Source organism: Eubalaena glacialis, chromosome 4 (genome assembly GCF_028564815.1).
Source record: "Eubalaena glacialis isolate mEubGla1 chromosome 4, mEubGla1.1.hap2.+ XY, whole genome shotgun sequence".
Taxonomy (NCBI): domain Eukaryota; kingdom Metazoa; phylum Chordata; class Mammalia; order Artiodactyla; family Balaenidae; genus Eubalaena; species Eubalaena glacialis.
In genome coordinates this window covers 169,982,422-170,004,267 of record NC_083719.1, presented here as the reverse complement: position 1 = coordinate 170,004,267, position 21,846 = coordinate 169,982,422, and the positions used below count along the sequence as shown (strand labels likewise).

At 45.8% G+C, this 21,846-nt stretch overlaps 1 non-coding gene and 1 pseudogene across 1 annotated transcript; one reads left to right on the top strand and one right to left on the bottom strand.

The window, feature by feature from the left end:
• Positions 1-1,875: 1,875 nt before the first annotated feature.
• Positions 1,876-1,981, top strand: TRNAL-CAA (transfer RNA leucine (anticodon CAA)). Its single transcript has 2 exons — positions 1,876-1,913; positions 1,936-1,981. It is a non-coding gene; the product is annotated as a tRNA-Leu (tRNA).
• Positions 1,982-15,062: 13,081 nt separating this feature from the next.
• On the bottom strand, positions 15,063-21,352 carry LOC133090634 (L-amino-acid oxidase-like; annotated as a pseudogene).
• Between the last annotated feature and the right edge of the window lie 494 nt (positions 21,353-21,846).

The following is a 21,846-nucleotide window of genomic DNA, read 5'->3' as shown; positions in this document are numbered from 1 at the left end:
CGGCTCTGATTCTCTTGGACACTAGGTGTCCTTACAGCTTAGCATTGTCTAGCAGATCTTTTGGGGATTATCTGGTTCCATGTGCACCTTTGATTGGCTTCTACTGACTTTATTTTACAATTCCATATGGGTAGAAATTAACTTGTAGAAAACCAGTTTCTGTCTGAGAGCAAGGCCAAAGATTCCTATTTATAGCAATACAAATAAAATTTGTCAAGAGATGCACCTGATTTATCTCTAGTGGAAAAAAACAACCCCAAAGTAGTGACCATACCTTAAACATCATAGTTTATTATACCCTTAATATATTAACCTGTCTTCCATCTGTTAGCAATCTCTTTTCAACATTCCTTTGGCTGACTATTAAAAAAATGATATCTTCAAAATCTCCTTTGAATTGGTTATAACATCTTACAGAGCCCCTCATTAATGAGTTGAGTAAAATGTTGATACTTGTGCATCATTCATATATTTGCATGGGAGTCATGTGTTTTACTTTTTGAAAATTATTTTTAGAAAAAGTCACTGCAGTGAGGTCTTACTTGATCAAGCTGGTCTAAAAATAGACCTCCACCATCTCATTGCCCTGCTTTTGTTTTGTCCTTACAGCCTGTATGTTTGTTTGTGCTGACTGTGCCCTTCACTGTCAGTCAGCTTGCCAGGGCAGGAACTTTGTTCACTGCTATATCAATAAAGACTCAATGAACAAATGAATGAATGAGTGAGTGAATGGTATGTGGTCTGGAGCACAGGAGTGGGGACTTGCCATTTGATGCTAAAGCACTCTTGCTATCTTTGCACTCCTTTGTTAACTGCTCCCCTGAACTCTTTTTCAACTAGGCCTGTCTTTTGGACTTCCATGTTTCTCTCTACAATGTCCATTTTTAGCAAGAATCCTGCTAAATATGTTTAACCAGAATGCCCCATCCTTGATATGTGATCACCCTGAATATATAATGGAGCTCCTTGTCCTCTACCATCTGCCAGGTGATGTCTGATATCCTGGCCTACCTTCAGCAAGAACCCTGTTAGATCGGTTTGTACAGAATCCTCCCCTTAGTAATTTTCCATCCAGTGTCGGCCCCCCACCTCTCTCTTTGGCTATAAATTTCCACTCTCCCTTGTTGTACTCAGAGCTGAGTCCAATCTCTCCTCCCCCACTGCAAGACCCTGGTGCAATGGTACCTACACATATCTTGATAACGCCCCCCCTTGAATAAAGTCTTCCTTACGGTGCTTTAACAAGTGTCATGAATGAATTTTTTTTCTTGAACACTGATCTCCCCATTATCTCTAACCACGGCTGGGTGACTTGGCAGGGGAAGAGGGGTGCACCTTAAGAGGATGGGTATGCCAGGGACAATAAGGCAGAAAGCCCTCATAATTTTGAAACAACAACAGTAATCACTGTCGCTTACTCTGTGGCAAGCGTACATTCCAGTGCTTTCCTTGTATTCACTCGTCTAGCCAGTTTTCGCAGCTAGGGCCAGGAATGTGTGGCGGGAACCCGGGATCTGGCAGTGGCGGGTAGCCCGGGTGGGCTGCATCCTGGCGCTTTCTCTTTGCCTTTGCTGCTATAGTTTCCCTCCTTTGCTGGGCCGGGTGGTCACTAACCCCTCCGGTTTTCTAGCGGGATTGTCTTTGCTTCTGGAGATTCGGCTCGATTTCCGGCTTCGCCCGGGAGAGCGAGGTTGGGCACTCCGGAGTGCCCGGTGTCCTACAAGAGCTCCGCGGCTGGCGGCCGGGGCCCGACAGGCGGTTCTCCTTTGCCCTGGCCGGGCGGATCCAGCGACACCCCGCCCGGATCGTGAGGCGGCGCAGCGCAGCAGGCTGCCGCAGGAAGCAGGCTCTATATGAGTAAGCGATTTGCAGCGTGTCAGGATGGCCGAGTGGTCTAAGGCGCCAGACTCAAGGTGTGTACCTTCCCTGTGGGCATTCTGGTCTCCGAATGGAGGCGTGGGTTCGAATCCCACTTCTGACAGGCGGTTTTTGCCACCTGCGGCTAGGCTAACATATGTAAGAACATTTCCCCCGTGCTGCTGGCTTTTTTTTTTTTTTTTTTCCTGTTTTCTGAGAAGGCAGCCATATTCAGACTTTACCGTTCCTGCTGTTCTCCACTGCCTGTTTTTTCGGATTTACAGTGGCCGAGAGACTGTCTAGGTGGAAAAGGGAGGCGGTGTAAGTACCCGAGGTTCATGTAATCATATTCACGAACCCAGTTTACGTCACACCTTTTACACTTAGTCTAGCTCGATGTAGAAGTCATCGTCATGTGCTCCCTGGTGGTCTAGTGGTTAGGATTCGGCGCTCTCACCGCCGCGGCCCGGGTTCGATTCCCGGTCAGGGAAAGCCATATTTTTGTTTCAACGTTTCAACTTAACCTCAAAAATACAGTATTTGCTTCTTTTTGGGAGAAAGTAATTACCAGAGGTGAGAGTTATTCTGGTTAAGGGGTGCTAGCTGTTTGTGAATCATTGTCCTGTACCTATAATACCTTAACTAAGAAGGGAAGAACATTGCGGACAGCGCTAAATGATCCCAAAAGAAAACACTGGTGCTGCCACAAGTGCCAGTCTTCCAATGCCCAGGGTTAAAAAAATTCTCCCCGAATGCCCAAACTACCATTAGAATGGCAGATGTCACCTAGAGGGGGGACTCAGGAAGGTCTTAGCTCCTCACGATGGCTCAGGCAAGTTTTGCTATGAAAAGAAGTCAGGAGATTCTCTCCCACCCCAACGTCTACCTTTTTATTTTGAAAGTAAATTGAAATAATTAAAACAATGACCCAACGAACACCGGTGTTCTTTCTACCTACATACGACATAGGTTAATATTTTGCCCCATTTTCTCTTTCTCTCTAGACAGATAGAGCTTCCCCAGCCTCCCACCCATTTGAAAGTTGCAGACAGTATTACACTACTCCATGTCACACCTGAGAAAATTAACGTTAACTTGTCATCATCAGATACCAGTGCACGTGCAAATTTCCCCTAATTGTTCCCAAAATATCTTTTATAGCTGCTTTTTAAAAGTTTTTATTCTAGAAACTTTCACTGCCCATTTTTCTATTGTGACACCTGCGGAAAATAATCTATTTTAGTAATAAAAACACTGGTCACACTTAAGTTCTATCTTAATAGCTGTATAATATTCTGATCCTCTATGCTTAATTTGTTGTTTTTCAAAGTATTCATTTCTCCCTGGGTACCTTTTTTAGCCCTCCAGGCCAGAGCTGTTAGGATATACTCTACCTCCATATTAGTTACAAGCGGGCTTGCCAAACGACCCCAGGCCTTGGACAAATAATTTTGCCTCTACTTTTCTGTGTGCTAGCAGTTGGCTTTTTTGTGTAATCCAGCCTTGTGCGGAGTATAGCATGGTGAATGATGGCTGGTGGTCAGGTTGAGCTGAGTTCAAGTCCTGACTGGACTTTTCAGAAGGCAAGATGTCTATCCTCTCTAAGCTTTAGTTTTCTCATCTACAAAACTGGCCAATCAAAGGATGAAGAAGAAAGAGAATGAAATTCCATCTAACCTTTAAGTTTCATTTTGAAATCTTCCCTCATCTTCAAAAGGAATTGGAAGGAATCTAAAAATAAAAAAACAAAGGATTTAAAAAAAAAAGCTGGGAAGACATACATCTAAATGTAACTGATTTTCTGTATGTGGTAGGATTATGAAAAATTTAAATTTTCTTTGCTGTAATGTCATGCATTTGCTGATTTTTCTACCATGAGTATATAAAACTTATTAGTAGAAGAATAATACAACTTATTTGAAAAATTGCTCACACCTTACACAAGAATCAACTCAAAATGAGTCATAGATTTAAATGTAACACATAAAACTATACAAACTTTATAAGAAAACAGGAGAAAACCTTTAGGACCTAGGGCTTAGTGAAGAGTTCTTAGAAATGACAATAAAAACATGATCCACAAAAGAAAATATTAAATTGGACCTCATCAAAATTAAAAACTTATTCTGCAAAAGACCTTGTTAAGAGGATGTAAAGACAAGCAACAAACAGGAAAAAAAATTTGCAAACGACATAATTGACAAAGGGCTCATATCTAGGATATAATAGAGAACTCTCAAAACTCAATGGTAAAAAAGCAAACAATCCAATTAGAAAATGAGCCAATGACATGACAAGACATTTATGTTCAACGTTGTTGAAGTGCAAATTAAAATCACAATGAGATATCACCACAAGCTTTTCAGAATAGCTAAAATAAAAAGCAGTGATAACACCAAGTGCTAGCGAGGATGAAGAGAAAGTAGATCACTTATACATTGTTAGTGGGAATGTAAATGGTATAGCCAATTAGGAAAGAGTCTGACAATATTTTACAAAACTAAACATGAACTTACCATATGACCCAACAATTACATACTTAGGCATTTATCCCAGAGCAGTGAAAGCTGATATTCACGCAAAAACCTGTACACAAATGTTCATGGCACCCTTATTTGTAACAGCCAAAACACAGGGAAACAGGGAACAACTGAAATGCCCTTCAATAGGTGAATGGTTAAACAAATGGTGGTACCACCATACCACAGAATGCTACTCAGCACTAACAACAAATAAACTATCGATGCAGGATACAACTAGGATATACCTCAGGGAATTATGTAGAGTGAAAAAGTCAATCTCAAAAGGTCACATACTGCATGATTCTATTTATATAAGATTCTATAAATGATAAAATTATAGTGACTGAAAACAGATTAGTGGTTGCTAGGGGTTGTGTTTATTGGGGGGTAGGGAGTGGGGTGGAGGTGACTACAGAGGCATAGCAAGAGGGAGTTTGTGTTGATGAAATAGCTCTGTATCTTGATTGTTACTTGCTCCCTACATAATGGATGACATCAGCCTTCAGCAGATATAATCCAGGAAGAAGCCCACCTCTGGCATCCCGAGGTTTTTCCTATTTTATTTCTGACAAACACCATCATCTGTCACTTGTCACACTTATTTGAACATATGTCATAGTCCCTGCTATGGACTGAACATTTTTGTTGCCCCCCCAAATTCTTATGTTGAAACCTAATCCCCAATATGATGGTAGTCAGAGGTGGCGATTTGGGAGGTGATTAGGTCATGAGGGTTGAGCCCTCATGAATGTCATTAGTGCCCTTATAAAAGAGACCCCAGAGAACTCCCTTGCTCCTGCCACTGTGTGAGGACACAGCAAGAAATTGGGCTTCCAGTAGGAGGGCCCAAATCTGCTGAATCTGCTGGCACCTTAATCTTGGATTTTCTAGACTCCAAAATTGTAAGAAATAAATGTCTGTTGTTTATAAGCCACTCAGTTTATTATATTTTTGTTATAGCAGCCCTTATGGAATAAGACAGTCCCTAAGCTTGTCTCCAAGTTCACCAAAGGCAGGATCTGGGTCTGATTCACCAGATTTCAGAGCCACTATCAGAGTGGTTGTTTAATCCATGTGAACTTCATGTGTACAGTGAGGTAGACTGGGGACTCAGTGAGACTGGGAGTGCCAGCCCCTATGGAGGTGAACACGAGGAAGGAGTTAGAAGCCACACTATGTAGGCAAGTGGTTGAGGTATGGGTCCGTCAATGTTGGGAAAGTCAATCACCAATGAGGCCTGAGTGTCTCTGCACATTCCTGTTGGATATGCTTAAAATGCAAGGCCATGACTGCTCTTTGCTTGGGCTGTTTCTCAGAGCTGTGTTTTAGTGAGCAACGTTGAGGGATGAGATAATGTCTCCTCCCCCACCTCCTACTCACCCCCCACAAAGAGTAGGTTTTCTTACTGCTTGCTATACAGCTGGTCAATTTTCTGAGTTCAGTGTTCCTCAGCTGCAATGCAACGCCACTACATGCATGGTGTCTACCTGGGTACCTCTGCATTGCCCCCATGGGGACGTGGTGGCTTGGGGTGCTCATGCTACTTGCTGTGCATGAGTAATAAAATCCTTTGCCTCTGACCCATGAGTCTCTTGTCTTCTGCCAGCATCCATGAAACTGTGGCAAGCTAACTTGTTAGCTTACAAGTAGGATAAGATCCCAGACCCTCCCAGCTGGAGGAGGGTTCTTCAGTATCTTGTTGTTCTGTCCTAGCCTCAGACTCTGAAGAGAATGGCACTTTCTCAGCTGGTTCTGAAGGTACCTTTTTGCCTTTGGTGATGAACTGTCCTTTAACCTCATAGTCACCTGGCCCCTTCTTGTGACCCTCTGGGTGATTACTCATACCTCCAAGAGGTCCTTTAGGGACATAATTCAGGCCAGGTCACTGCCAAATGATGGGCCTCTTTAGACCTCATGCATCTGTCTGCCTGAAAGTTCTCATCAGTATTGACTCCATCTATCTGCCTCCTCACCCCTCAGGGCTGCCAGGCAAAGAAGATCCAGGGGGATAGGAAAAGGATGGAGGACAGACCATGCAGTTTTTTTTTTGTTTTTTTTTTTTTTTGGTGAATTGACTCAAATTTATTTTTCCAGGTCCTCATCCAACTACAACTCCAGAGTCAAGTCATACAGGTTCAGTACCTCTTTTTTTTTTTTTTTTTTTTTTTTAAACATCTTTATTGAAGTATAATTGCTTTACAATGGTGTGTTAGCTTCTGCTTTATAACAAAGTGAATCAGTTATACATATACATATGTTCCCATATCTCTTCCCTCTTGCATCTCCCTCCCTCCCACCCTCCCTATCCCACCCCTCTAGGTGGTCACAAAGCACCGAGCTGATCTCCCTGTGCTATGCGGCTGCTTCCCACTAGCTATCTATTTTACATTTGGTAGTGTATATATGTCCATGACACTCTCTTACCCTGTCACATCTCACCCCTCCCCCTCCCCATATCCTCAAGTCCATTCTCTAGTAGGTCTGTGTCTTTATTCCCATCTTGCCACTAGGTTCTTCATGACCTTTTTTTTTTTTCCTTAGATTCCATATATATGTGTTAGCATACTGTATTTCTTTTTCTCTTTCTGACTTACTTCACTTTGTATGACAGACTCTAACTCCATCCACCTCATTACAAACACCTCCATTTCATTTCTTTTTATGGCTGAGTAATATTCCATTGTATATATGTGCCACATCTTCTTTATCCATTCATCCGATGATGGACACCTAGGTTGCTTCCATGTCCTGGCTATTGTAAACAGAGCTGCAATGAATATTTTGGTACATGACTCTTTCTGAATTATGGTTTTCTCAGGGTATATGCCCAGTAGTGGGATTGCTGGGTCATATGGTAGTTCTATTTTTAGTTTTTTAAGGAACCTCCATACTGTTCTCCATAGTGGCTGTATCAATTTACATTCCCACCAACAGTGCAAGAGTGTTCCCTTTTCTCCACACCCTCGCCAGCATTTATTGTTTCTAGATTTTTTGATGATGGCCATTCTGACCGGTGTGAGATGATACCTCATTGTAGTTTTGATTTGCATTTCTCTAATGATTAATGATGTTGAGCATTCTTTCATGTGTCTGTTGGCCATCTGTATATCTTCTTTGGAGAAATGTCTATTTAGGTCTTCTGCCCATTTTTGGATTGGGTTGTTTGTTTTTTTGTTATTGAGCTGCATGAGCTGCTTGTAAATCTTGGAGATTAATCCTTTGTCAGTTGCTTCATTTGCAAATATTTTCTCCCATTCTGAGGGTTGTCTTTTGGTCTTGTTTATGGTTTCCTTTGCTGTGCAAAAGCTTTTAAGTTTCATTAGGTCCCATTTGTTTATTTGTGTTTTTATTTCCATTTCTCTAGGAGGTGGGTCAAAAAGGATCTTGCTGTGATTTATGTCATAGAGTGTTCTGCCTATGTTTTCCTCTAAGAGTTTGATAGTGTCTGGCCTTACACTTAGGTCTTTAATCCATTTTGAGTTTATTTTTGTGTATGGTGTCAGGGAGTGTTCTAATTTCATACTTTTACATGTACCTGTCCAATTTTCCCAGCACCACTTATTGAAGAGGCTGTCTTTTCTCCACTGTATATGCTTGCCTCCTTTATCAAAGATAAGGTGACCATATGTGCGTGGGCTTATCTCTGGGCTTTCTATCCTGTTCCATTGATCTATATTTCTGTTTTTGTGCCAGTACCAAACTGTCTTGATTACTGTAGCTTTGTAATATAGTCTGAAGTCAGGGAGCCTGATTCCTCCAGCTCCATTTTTCGTTCTCAAGATTGCTTTGGCTATTCGGGGTCTTTTGTGTTTCCATACAAATTGTGAAATTTTTTGTTCTAGTTCTGTGAAAAGTGCCAGTGGTAGTTTGATAGGGATTGCATTGAATCTGTAGATTGCTTTGGGTAGCAGAGTCATTTTCACAATGTTGATTCTTCCAATCCAAGAACATGGTATATCTCTCCATCTATTTGTATCATCTTTAATTTCTTTCATCAGTGTCCTATAATTTTCTGCATACAGGTCTTTTGTCTCCTTAGGTAGATTTATTCCTAGATATTTTATTCTTTTTGTTGCAATGGTAAACGGGAGTGTTTTCTTAATTTCACTTTCAGATTTTTCATCATTAGTATACAGGAATGCAAGAGATTTCTGTGCATTAATTTTGTATCCTGCTACTTTACCAAATTCATTGATTAGCTCTAGTAGTTTTCTGGTAGCATCTTTAGGATTCTCTATGTATAGTATCATGTCATCTGCAAACAGTGACAGCTTTACTTCTTCTTTTCCGATTTGGATTCCTTTTATTTCTTTTTCTTCTCTGATTGCTGTGGCTAACACTTCCAAAACTATGTTGAATAATAGTGGTGAGAGTGGGCAACCTTGTCTTGTTCCTGATCTTAGTGGAAATGGTTTCAGTTTTTCACCATTGAGGACAATATTGGCTGTGGGTTTGTCATATACGGCCTTTATTATGTTGAGGAAAGTTCCCTCTATGCCTACTTTCTGCAGGACTTTTATCATAAATGGGTGTTGAATTTTGTCGAAAGCTTTCTCTGCATCTATTGAGATGATCATATGGTTTTTCTCCTTCAATTTGTTAATATGATGTATCACGTTGATTGATTTGCGTATATTGAAGAATCCTTGCATTCCTGGAATAAACCCCACTTGATCATGGTGTATAATCCTTTTAATGTGCTGTTGGATTCTGTTTGCTAGTATTTTGTTGAGGATTTTTGCATCTATGTTCATCAGTGATATTGGCCTGTAGTTTTCTTTCTTTGTGACATCTTTGTCTGGTTTTGGTATCAGGGTGATGGTGGCCTTGTAGAATGAGTTTGGGAGTGTTCCTCCTTCTGCAATATTTTGGAAGAGTTTGAGAAGGATAGGTGTTAGCTCTTCTCTAAATGTTTGATAGAATTCGCCTGTGAAGCCATCTGGTCCTGGGCTTTTGTGTGTTGGAAGATTTTTAATCACAGTTTCAATTTCAGTGCTTGTGATTGGTCTGTTCATATTTTCTATTTCTTCCTGGTTCAGTCTCGGCAGGTTGTGCATTTCTAAGAATCTGTCCATTTTTTCCAGGTTGTCCATTTTATTGGCATAGAGCTGCTTGTAGTAATCTCTCATGATCGTTTGTATTTCTGCAGTGTCAGTGGTTACTTCTCCTTTTTCATTTCTAATTCTATTAATTTGAGTCTTCTCCCTTTTTCTCTTGATGAGTCTGGCTAATGGTTTATCAATTTTGTTTATCTTCTCAAAGAACCAGCTTTTAGTTTCATTGATTTTTGCTATTGTTTCCTTCATTTCTTTTTCATTTATTTCTGATCTGATCTTTATGATTTCTTTCCTTCTGCTAGCTTTGGGGTTTTTTTGTTCTTCTTTCTCTAATTGCTTTAGGTGCAAGGTTAGGTTGTTTATTCGAGATGTTTCCTGTTTCTTGATGTAGGCTTGTATTGCTATAAACTTCCCTCTTAGAACTGCTTTTGCTGCATCCCATAGGTTTTGGATCGTCGTGTCTCCATTGTCATTTGTTTCTAGGTATTTTTTGATTTCCCCTTTGATTTCTTCAGTGATCACTTCGTTATTAAGTAGTGTATTGTGTAGCCTCCATGTGTTTGTATTTTTTACAGATCTTTTCCTGGAATTGATATCTAGTCTCATAGCGTTGTGGTCGGAAAAGATACTTGATATGATTTCAATTTTTTTAAATTTACCAAGGCTTGATTTGTGACCCAAGATATGATCTATCCTGGAGAATGTTCCATGAGCACTTGAGAAAAATGTGTATTCTGTTGTTTTTGGGTGGAATGTCCTATAAATATCAATTAAGTCCATCTTGTTTAATGTATCATTTAAAGCTTGTGTTTCCTTATTTATTTTCATTTTGGATGATCTGTCCATTGGTGAAAGTGGGGTGTTAAAGTCCCCTACTATGATTGTGTTACTGTCGATTTCCCCTTTTATGGCTGTTAGTATTTGCCTTATGTATTGAGGTGCTCCTATGTTGGGTGCATAGATATTTACAATTGTTATACCTTCCTCTTGGATCGATCCCTTGATCATTATATAGTGTCCTTCTTTGTCTCTTGTAATAGTCTTTATTTTAAAGTCTATTTTGTCTGATATGAGAATTGCTACTCCAGCTTTCTTTTGATTTCCATTTGCATGGAATATCTTTTTCCATCCCCTCACTTTCAGTCTGTATGTATCTCTAGGTCTGAAGTGGGTCTCTTGTAGACAGCATATATATGGGTCTTGTTTTTGTATCCATTCAGCCAGTCTGTGTCTTTTGGTGGGAGCATTTAATCCATTTACATTTAAGGTAATTATTGATACGTATGTTCCTATTCTCATTTTCTTAAATGTTTTGGGTTTGTTATTGTAGGTGTTTTCCTTCTCTTGTGTTTCTTGCCTAGAGAAGTTCCTTTAGCATTTGTTGTAAAGCTGGTTTGGTGGTGCTGAACTCTCTCAGCTTTTGCTTGTCTGTAAAGGTTTTAATTTCTCCATCAAATCTGAATGAGATCCTTGCTGGGTAGAGTAATCTTGGTTGTAGGTTTTTCTCCTTCATCACTTTAAGTATATCCTGCCACTCCCTTCTGGCTTGCAGAGTTTCTGCTGAAAGATCAGCTGTTAACCTTATGGGGATGCCCTTGTGTGTTATTTGTTGTTTTTCCCTTGCTGCTTTTAATATGTTTTCTTTATATTTAATTTTTGATAGTTTGATTAATATGTGTCTTGGTGTGTTTCTCCTTGGATTTATCCTGTATGGGACTCTCTGTGCTTCCAGGACTTGATTAACTATTTCCTTTCCCATATTAGGGAAGTTTTCAACTATAATCTCTTCAAATATTTTCTCAGTCCCTTTCTTTTTCTCTTCTTCTTCTGGGACCCCTATAATTCGAATGTTGGTGCGTTTAATGTTGTCCCAGAGGTCTCTGAGACTGTCCTCAGTTCTTTTCATTCTTTTTTCTTTATTCTGCTCTGCAGTAGTTATTTCCACCATTTTATCTTCCAGGTCACTTATCCGTTCTTCTGCCTCAGTTATTCTGCTATTGATCCCATCTAGAGTATTTTTAATTTCATTTATTGTGCTTTTCATCGTTGCTTGGTTCCTCTTTAGTTCTTCTACGTCCTTGTTAAATGTTTCTTGCATTTTGTCTATTCTATTTCCAAGATTTTGGATCATCCTTACTATCATTATTCTGAATTCTTTTTCAGGTAGACTGCCTATTTCCTCTTCATTTGTTAGGTCTGGTGTGTTTTGACCCTGCTCCTTCATCTGCTGTGTGTTTTTCTGTCTTCTCATTTTGCTTATCTTACTGTGTTTGGGGTCTCCTTTTCACAGGCTGCAGGTTCGTAGTTCCCGTTGTTTTTGGTATCTGTCCCCAGTGGCTAAGGTTGGTTCAGTGGGTTGTGTAGGTTTCCTGGTGGAGGGAACTAGTGCCTGTGTTCTGGTGGATGAGGCTGGATGTTGTCTTTCTGGTGGGCTCGTCCACGTCTGGTGGTGTGTTTTGGGGTGTCTGTGGCCTTATTATGATTTTAGGCAGCCTCTCTGTTAATGGATGGGGCTGTGTTCCTGTCTTGCTAGTTGTTTGGCATAGGGTGTCCAGCACTGTAGCTTGCTGGTCGTTGAGTGAAGCTGGGTCTTGATGTTGAGATGGAGATCTCTGAGAGATTTTCGCCGTTTGGTATTACGTGGAGCTGGGAGGTCTCTTGTGGACCAGTGTCCTGAAGTTGGCTCTCCCACCTCAGAGGCACAGCCCTGATGCCTGGCTGGAGCACCAAGAGCCTTTCATCCACACGGCTCAGAATAAAAGGGAGAAAAAATGGAAAGAAAGAAAGAAAGAGGATAAAATAAAATAAAATAAAGCAATTATAATAAAAAATAAGAAAAAAAATTATTAAGAATAAATGTATTAAGAAAAAAATTTTTTTTAATTTTTAAAATAGATTTATTAACTTTTTATACTAAAAATAAGAAAAAAATTATTAAGAAAAAATTTAAGAAAAAAATTTTTTTTAATTTTTTAAAATAAAAAATATGAAAAAACTTATTAAAAATTTTTTTTTAATTTTTTAAAAATAGAAAATAAGGAAAAAATTATTAAGAAAACATTTATTAGGGAAAAAAGATTTTTTTAAGTAAAAAAAAAAAAACAAAAAAAAACGGACGGACCTAACCCTAGGACTAACGGTGAGAGCAAAGCTATACAGACAAAAATCTCACCCAGAAGCATACACATATACTCTCACAAAAAAAGGAAAAGGGGAAAAGTTAATATATCCTACTCCCAAAGTCCACCTCCTAAATTTGGGATGATTCGTTGTCTATTCAGGTATTCAACAGATGCAGGCACATCAAGTTGTTTGTGGAGCTTTAATCCGCTGCTTCTGAGGCTGCTGGGAGAGATTTCCCTTTCTCTTCTCTGTTCGTACAGCTCCCGGGGTTCAGCTTTGGATTTGGACCCGCCTCTGCATGTAGGTCCCCTGAGGGAGTCTGTTCCCCGCCCAGACAGAACGGGGTTAAAGGAGCAGCTGATTCGGGGGCTCTTGCTCAGTCAGGCCGGGGGGAGGGAGAGGTACGGAGGAGGCGGGGCGAGCCTGCGGCGGCAGAAGCCGGCGTGACGTTGCAGCAGCCTGAGGCGCGCCGTGCGCTCTCCCGGGGAAGTTGTCCCCAGATTACGGGAGCCTGGCCGTGGCGGGCTGCACAGGTTCCCGGGAGGGGCGGTGTGGAGAATGACCTGTGCTCGCCCACAGGCTTTTTGGTGGCGGCAGCAGCAGCCTTAGCGTCTCATGCCCGTCTCTGGGGTCCGCGCTGATAGCCGCGGCTCGCGCCTGTCTCTGGAGTTCGTTTAAGTGGCGCTCTGAATCCCCTCTCCTTGCACGCCGCGAAACAAAGAGGCAAGAAAAAGTCTCTTGCCTCTTCGGCAGCCGCAGACTTTTTCTCGGGCACCCTCCCAGCTAGTTGTGGTGCGCTAGCCCCTTCAGGCTGTGTTCACGCAGCCAACCCCAGTCCTCTCCCTGGGATCCGACCGAAGCCCGCGCCTCAGCTCCCAGGCCCCGCCCGCCCCGGCAGGTGAGCAGACAAGCCTCTCGGGCTGGTGAGTGCTGCTCAGCGCCGAGCCTCTTTGCGGGAATCTCTCCGTTTTTCCTTCTGCGTCCCTGTTGCTGTGGGATCCGCGCTGATAGCCGCGGCTCGCGCCCGTCTCTGGAGCTCGTTTAGGCGGCGCTCTGAATCCCCTCTCCTTGCGCGCCGCGAAACAAAGAGGCAAGAAAAAGTCTCTTGCCTCTTCGGCAGCTGCAGTCTTTTTCCTGGACTCCCTCCCGGCTAGCACCGAAGCCCGAGCCCCAGCTCCCAGGCCCCGCCCGCCCCGGCGGCTGAGCAGACAAGCCTCTCGGGCTGGTGAGTGCTGGTCGGCACCGCTCCTCTGTGCGGGAATCTCTCTGCTTTGCCCTCCGCACCCCTGTGGCTGCGCTCTCCTCCGTGGCTCTGAAGCTTCCCCCCCTCTGCTACCCGCAGTCTCCGCCCACGAAGGGGCTTCCTAGTGTGTGGAAACCTTTCCTCCTTCACAGCTCCCTCCCACTGGTGCAGGTCCCACCCCTATTCTTTTGTCTCTGTTATTTCTTTTTTCTTTTGCCCTACCCAAGTACGTGGGGATTTTCTTGCCTTTTGGGAGGTCTGACGTCTTCTGCCAGCGTTCAGTGGGTGTTCTGTAGGAGCAGTTCCACGTGTAGATGCATTTCTCATGTATCTGTGGGGAGGAAGGTGATCTCCGCGTCTTACTCTTCCGCCATCTTGCCCCTCCCTGACCATGCAGTTTTGATGCTGTTCATTCTGAGAACTTCTATCACTCAAGTGTTCAACATATTCATTGCCGAATGTCAACAATGTGAATTGTTTTTTCAGGAATACAAAAAAGAATAAGACAGAACCACTGAGTGTAGAAGCAAAAAGATTTAGGGTTAGATGACTTAGGTTTTGATCCCTCTGGACCAGCATTTGTGACCTCACGCAAGTTATTTAACCTCTTGGAAAATCAGTTTTCCTCATCTATAAAATGGTGTAATATTAGACTATGTACACTGGGGGTTGCTTTAATAACATGGAAGAGCATCGAGCATGTTGCTGGCCACAAGGTTGCCTCCATCTAAGTTCCCAACTTCTCTTAAAATTCACAGTCACGGGAGATGGAGGAGTAGACATGGGGAGGGGAGGTAGAGCTAGACTCAGATTAAAGGAATAACAGAAGAGCCAAGGACCCCAGACAATGTCCTTGGAAATCAAAGACCTCCCTAACTCTCAGTACTCAATTCTATAATTATTTAGATGCCACCCAGAATGTAGATAAAACACTTAGTGATAGCCTTAAACTTAATGAATGCTTTACTGTTTTAATCACTATATCACACATTGTTGTTGTTGAGACATTGCCAATAAATCCAAGGTCATGGGTGGCCAAATATTAGAGGGACTCTGTTCCTTGGCCTTATGTGGCACCTCTTGGTTGGCATCTTTGGAAAAAGGTGGAGATAAAGTGAGAGAGTGGATTTTGAGACTTCTCCTGGTGGACCATGGTGACCAGAGTTACTCCAATTCCTGGTGTCGTGAAGTTGGCTATAGCTCCGTGTTTTTTTTTTAATTGAAGTATAGTTGATTTACAGTATTGTGTTTCAGGTGTAGCTATAGCTCCATTTTGGAGTGGGGTTCTTTTGGGTCTCTGGGGTCCTTGGTCAAAGCCATGCCCACAGCCTCTTGGATGTTCTGTGCTGCCCTGAGCCCTGATTTGATTGCTGTGTCAATCCAGCCGGGGGGCAGGGTTGTGTGCTCACCAGCAAAGTGGACCTGTCCTTCTGGCTTGCAGAGTTCCTGGGCATAGTCCACATATTGGTAGGGAGTGAAGGAGGCAAAGCTGCCCATGGAGTAGGGGTCCTGGCTCCAATGCTTGACCATGGAATAGGGGCACAGGGCCCGCACCTCCTCCTTGGGGAGGTCATGGACTACTGCCAGGTCGTCCAGGACAATATCAATTGCCCGGGCACGTCCATGACAGCAAAGAAAGAGGAGTCATCGTCCAGGGTATAGGAGGCCAGGATGACCCCTGTGCTGTTGGGGAAGATGTGGTTGGTGTAGAAGATGAAGCGGAAGGCTGGTCGGTGCTGGACTTGCCCCCTAAGATGCCTTTGTGCTCCCAGAAATGCTTCGTGTGGGTCAGGATCACTTTGGTGGCACTGCTGTAGTGGACGGATCGCAGTGTGTCCTCCTTGCCATGGGAGAGAGGTGGCCGGAAACAGAGGAGTCAGGCAGCCTTGGCTGTGGTGGCCACAATCAGGTAATCGGCGGTCAGACGTACCCTGGTCTGCAGAGGGTCAGGCGTTCGGTAGGTGATGTGGACGTGGTCTCCGTATGATTCTACCTCCTCTGCTGGCGAGTGGAGCTGGACTGTCCTGGGCAAGAGGGCAGCATGCAGGGCCTGGGGGAGCTGGTCAAAGCCCCCAGCGATATCATCGAACCTGAGAGTGAGCAGGCAAGGGAGAGAGAGGGAAGCAGGTTGATGGACAAGGCCAGGCAGAGGATGGGCCATTTGGACTGTACAGAGGCTGAGCCCTCTAATGGACCTGCTCTGGCCTGTGTGTTAGGGAGGTAAGCCATTGGCAAAAGGAGGGCATGCCAGGTAAGGTGGCTCTTAGCTCCAGGGAACTAGAGATAGGTGCCATTTTGGGGCTGACAAATCAGAAAAATGCATTCCCTCTGGGCAGGTACAGTCCCTTGCCAGAGCCTCAGGCTTGAAACATGGATCATGCCTGGCTCGCAGTCACACACACACCCCGCCCCCCGCCTCCTCAAGTGGTCACCCCACTCAGCCTGCCCTAAGACCCTCCTCTTCCTTCCATTTTCCCTTTAAGACAATCCCTGGCCTGAATATAAATGGATTTACTCTGAAAAAAATTCTGGGAGGAAGGGAGAAGATGCTATTGGGAAAAGAAGAAGCCCGGATGCTCAAATAACTGAGCCAGTCCCCTTGGCCACTGAAGGCTTGCAGGGTCTGTTGCCCTCTCGCAAATATCTGTAGCCTTTTTTTTTGCAGGAATTGGGTCACAGAACCCTGAGGGAGAGTGAATCCCGGTCTATTTTATCTTTGTAGCCCCAGACCATCCTGACAGCGACCAGGGGTTTGGTGGTTGGGGTCTGGAGTTAGCATCCCTGATACATCTTCCTGGGATGAAAGACAGTGAGGCCCCTTGTAAGGACCCTCATCTCTGTAACCAGAGAGCAGGTGAGAGACCCAGAGCAAAGCAGATCTGTAGCTTCCTGACGTGACTGCCTCTTAGCCAGAGGTTCTTAAAGTGGGGGTCCTAGACAGAAAGACAGAAAGCAGCAGCAGACCTTGAAACATGTCAGAAATGCATGTTCTCAGGTCCTAGCCCAGATCTACTGAATCAGAGACTCAGGGTGGGGCTCAACCTTCTGTGTTTAACAAGACCCCTAGTGATTCTGAGGCTCATTGGAGTTTGGAAACCCCTGCTTTCCCCTCTTCCCCATTTCTTTTGGGATTTTCCACCTGATTTATCTAAACTTTCTTTCCACCACTGTCCTGGTTAGTAACTGGCTAACCCATGCCCATTTTCCCATTTCTCCACCCCATTTCCCACTGGGGCTCCTGGAGGAGGGAGATGATGGCATGCAGGGTCTCCAAGAAGGCCTCGTAGTAGCCAGCATCTGCATTCGGCAGCTCCCCAGTCAACTGCACAGCCCCCCAGCTCAGGTTCCCCACCTTAATCAGGTATCCCTGCAACCAGCCGACCATGTGCAGGGAGAGAAGGCAGGGGAGTCAGATTGTCTGGAAGCCAACATGAGAACCCTTGCTTTGCATCCAGGGACAGGGAGAAACAGAATTGGACAGAGTGAAAAGGCCAGACCATTCAGCCGGGCCCCTGGGGGCTGCCATGGGTCTACTTGTACTAGGCTCTGACAGTCTCAAAATGCTCCCTTTTGTCCTAATAACAGGAAAACAGCTAACTTTCAGTGCTACTTCCCACATACACACCCTCTGCTGAGCCCTTCACTTGTATGAGCCTCATACGATCCTAAGAAGTAGCTTATCACCCCTGTTTTACAGGTGGGGGAACTGAGGCCCAGTCTTCCTGTCAACTGCAAGTATGTTGGGCCGCTTACACTGATCTGGAGGAATCTAGGTACTGAGTAATTTTTCTCACCCTGCCCTCATCCCCCACCATCACACTGTGGTCCTGGCTAGCCCACCAGCAAGTGACCCTGAAGTTCTCCCTTTGGAAGTGCCCACTGAGGATTGTGCCCTGTGCTTCACCCCTGCTCCTTTCTCCCAAGCAAGGCCAGAGTTCACACAACAGAACTGGCCAGAAGGGCTTCACCTGTTAGGGTGACCAACTGTTCAGCTTGCCGAGGGCTGAAGGGTGTCCAGGGATGATCTGGTACCCTTGTCACCAGTGCAGCAGCCCTGGAGGCTGAGCACTCGGGGGGGCAGTCCTGACAGGGACTGCCAGGATGACAGGGCATGGCTGGTCTCGCCTTAACCTGGGCAAAAACCTCTATCAAACATGCATGTTTAAACCAGAGACAAGGTGGCAGGGCCCCACCATCCCAGGAAAAGCAACGTCATGAAGTTCCTGGAGAAACGCTTCAAGATCTGCAGTGTAGACAACGAGAACCCAGAGAGGGTGGTAGGTTCCCTACCTCTGTGCATGGGGTGTGTGGAAGGTGGGGGGTAGGGGTGGGCAACTGAGAATCTTCTCTAGCTTGACTTATTCTCCAAGCCCTGTACCTCTCCTCCCTTTTTCCTTCCCTCCTCCCCTGTTTCCTTTCCCCCCTTCCTTCCCCTCCCTCCCACCACCATTGTCCTCCAGGAGCTTACATTCCAGCAGGGGAAGCAGACCATAAACACATTAAACAAGTAAAATATTCAATACAGTGTGATTAAGTGTCAGGGTGGAAAATATTGCAGAGAAAGGAAGATGGGAGGGTGCCAGATGGGAGGAACCTCAGTTCAAAGTGTGCATTTGAGCCATGACCTGGAGAAGGTTGAGGGGCAAGCCATGTGATATCTGCAGGAAGAGCATTCCAGGCAGAGGGAACGGCCAATGCCAAGGCCTTGAGGGTGTGCTTGGCTGAGTAAGAAACAGCAAGAGGTTGGAGTAGGTGGGTGAGGAAGGACCCCCTCTCCATCTTGGGCAGCCCTGAGCCACAGGCGGGAGGATGTGGAGCAGGGTCTGTGCACAGGCTCCCTCTGGCTGCCTGCTGGGGAGGGTGGGTCAAGGGTTAACATGTTTCTCCTACTACAAGCTGGAAAGAGGGTGGGTGGTCCTGCCGTGGTTTCCATAGATTGTGACAGGGTGGGCTGTGGGCAGCAGGAGGTGGGTCCCAGGACTGGCCTGGGTGGAGAAGGAGTCGTACCTCTCCAGCACCTGGCTGCAGCTACTGCTTTTCAGCTCCTCCACCACCTGGGCATGGAGGAAGGAGGGGCACTCAGTGAGAACCAAACTCCACCCCACACGGGCACTCACCTCAGCCTGGTCCAGCCCCCCACGTTCCCACTCCCTCACTCATGCTTCTCCTTGTGTGTACGTCCAAGGTTGGTTTATATATGTTCTCTCCTGGGTTCAAGGACTTTGTCCCACAACTAGTCTGAATGTCCCTAAGGTGGAAACTTAACTATTGGACAGATTACAGGGCTGTAAAGTTAGGGACCAGAGCTCCTCCACCAACCTGGGAGTTACAGAGGTGGGAAGTCTACCTCCTTGTTGGTGTTGGACACATTGCTGTAGGCCTACGAGGCCACTGTGAATAGTACGGACAAAGCGGGAAACCTGGCGCCACCATGGCAGAGTGAGGCTGGGCGGGGTCCGAGAGTTTGGTATGTTCACACTCCCCGGCAGAGATTCGAGGAAAAGCTGTTCTGCCGTCTTCCACTCCTCATTTGCCCTGACTTGATAGCCCAGCAGACACGGGTAGGCCTGTGCCTCCCCCATGCGCTGTGCACCCCGTTGACCAGCACCCAGCTCTGGTTGTTGGAGGCGCGGAACTTACTGAGCTTTAGCCCAGACTTCCTGATGAGCTCATGAGAGAGCCTGGGGTGCGAATCAGAGGCAGCTCAGCAGGGACAAGGAAGCCGCCAGCCCTCCCTGCTCCAGGGGCTCTGCTCTTTGCGCCCCACAGATGTATTGGGGCTACTGGCCTCTATCCAAAGACAGAACTACAGGCCCCCTTGTCACTACACTAATGGCGGCAGGGCCACGAGGGAACAGGGCCACCATTCTTGTGGCCACATCACACCAGGCTTGTCCTCCGTTTTGGCCACGATCTCTCTCATTTTGTCTGAGACCTCTGGCCTCAAGGTCCGGGAGGTTGCATGAAGAGCAGTGTCTTATCTAACCTGGAGGCCATGTGTATCCTTCCCAAGCCTCCAGGAAGCATCCTCCACCATCCTGCATTCTCCACGGAGCAGGGCCCCCCTTCAGGATGACCCTCCATGAGGTCACCTGGTGCTAGTTCCTGGTCCCAGGGCTCCCACCAGACACCACACCCTCCTCGATGGACACTCATTATTCCCATTGTTAGCAAACCTAGCAGGCCACTTTTGACTTTTCAAGGTGCTCTCCCATCCTAATTAACTTTTGGGATCCTCCACATCGGCTTCTAAGCAGGCAGGGCAGGTGCCATTATGCACAGTATATACATTAAAACATTGAGGCTGTGAGTTGGGGCAGACCCAGCCCTGCTGACTTCCAGGAAAGGACGGCCACTCATTGCTCTTTGTCTTGACCTTGGTATTGACTGCTGTTCTAATTGTGTGTTCTAACTGTGCGTTTTGTGTCTTCTTAGATTCTGTCTATTTGATATTCATTAATCACAGGGCCGAACCACATCTCTCCTGCATGTCAGCTTGCCTAGAGCTCTCCTTTCAGCGTGCAGACTAGCTGATCCAAGGCCATGTTCCCACCCACACACCAAGCAAATATCTCCCCTGCCCTAACTCACCCAGGGCCAGGTACCAGGCAACTAGAGACCACTCTTACAGCCCAGAGCCCACTGTAATTATTCAAACCAGCCAAACCTAAGCTGTTTACTCTGTCCCATGTTGCTTTTCCCTGAGAAACTCCAATAAAGGCCAAGGTCTGTGCCTTCTCTTTGCTCCTGTCTTCTGCCTCCTGACCATCCCAATGTATCCTCTGTGTGGTGTGGTTTGTCCCCTTCTCTCTGGAAATGTAAGTAATAAATTCTTTCAGTGGCATTAACCTCTCCATGGCTACTCATCACCTCCATAAACTAAAATCCCGAGAGTACAAATGAGACAACTGCCCACACCCCAGCCTTCCCTACCCACTCCCACTTTTCCCGACCGTACCTGTGGTTAGCGGGAATCCTCATGGCTCCCAGCTCCACATACCATTGTGCTCCAGACACTCTGTGGGTCTCTATTCTGCCACCCACACATGCCCTGAGGCCTCCAGGACAGTCACCTAGAAAGACAGCACTTTCCTGACCTCAGTGAGGCTGGACACATCCCCTCCTAGCAGGCCTAGCTCCCACAGCCCTCCTGCCTCTTCCCCAGGTCTCCCTTTGTTATACAGTCAGACCACCCAGTTCTCCTAGCCCTTCTACCCCCACCTAGAGCCCTAGACCCAGTCCCCTGCCCCAGCTCTCTGAGGCTGTCCACTTCCCTCTCTCCCACATTCCCCATGCAGGACCCTCCCACACCCTATCATGTACCTGGTGGCCAGCGTCCTGTAGGGTCTTGGCAGCGGTGAGCCCTGCCATGCCTGCCCAATCACCACTATCTGTTTCCTTTCTGCCGTCTGCCCCAGCCCATCTTGGGCCAGCCGCACCATCTCTTCATACTGGGGGTCCTCAAAGCACTTGACAAGCCGACTGTTGAAGGCCTGGGTACCCAGGCTCAGCACAGACAGGAGGGTGAGGGCCAGCTGGCCTGTGCACATGGCTGTGGAGATGTCAAGCAAATGACTGAGGACCAAGAAGTCCTGCTGGTCTTAACACTTGCTTTGAGGAGTGGTTATATCGCTAGACCTGTGATGCAGCATCCCGGCACTCCCATTCCCTTCCTTCCCTGCTAGAGGGTGTCTTAGTCACCAGGACTGCCAAGCTGCCCCCAGCGCCCCAGATGGTCAGCACTGCCACCTCGCCGCCCCCTCTCAAGGAATGATGCAGAATGGAGTCCTGCCCAAGGTGCCTGCCTTTGGCCATCTGGACTGCCATCCATGAGGCCAAGCCCTCAGTCCAATGAGGGACAGGTGAGGTGGACCTGTCCACCACATTGGGTGCCCCATTTCCCCCTTGGAGTTGATAGAATGTTTGTTGCAGTGAAAAGACCTAACTCACTGGCTGTGGAAGGATAGGGTGAGGATAGAGGGCATAAAGGCATCATTTAATAATGTTAACAGTTTCTGAGATGTGCATGGCAGTGTACCAGCTT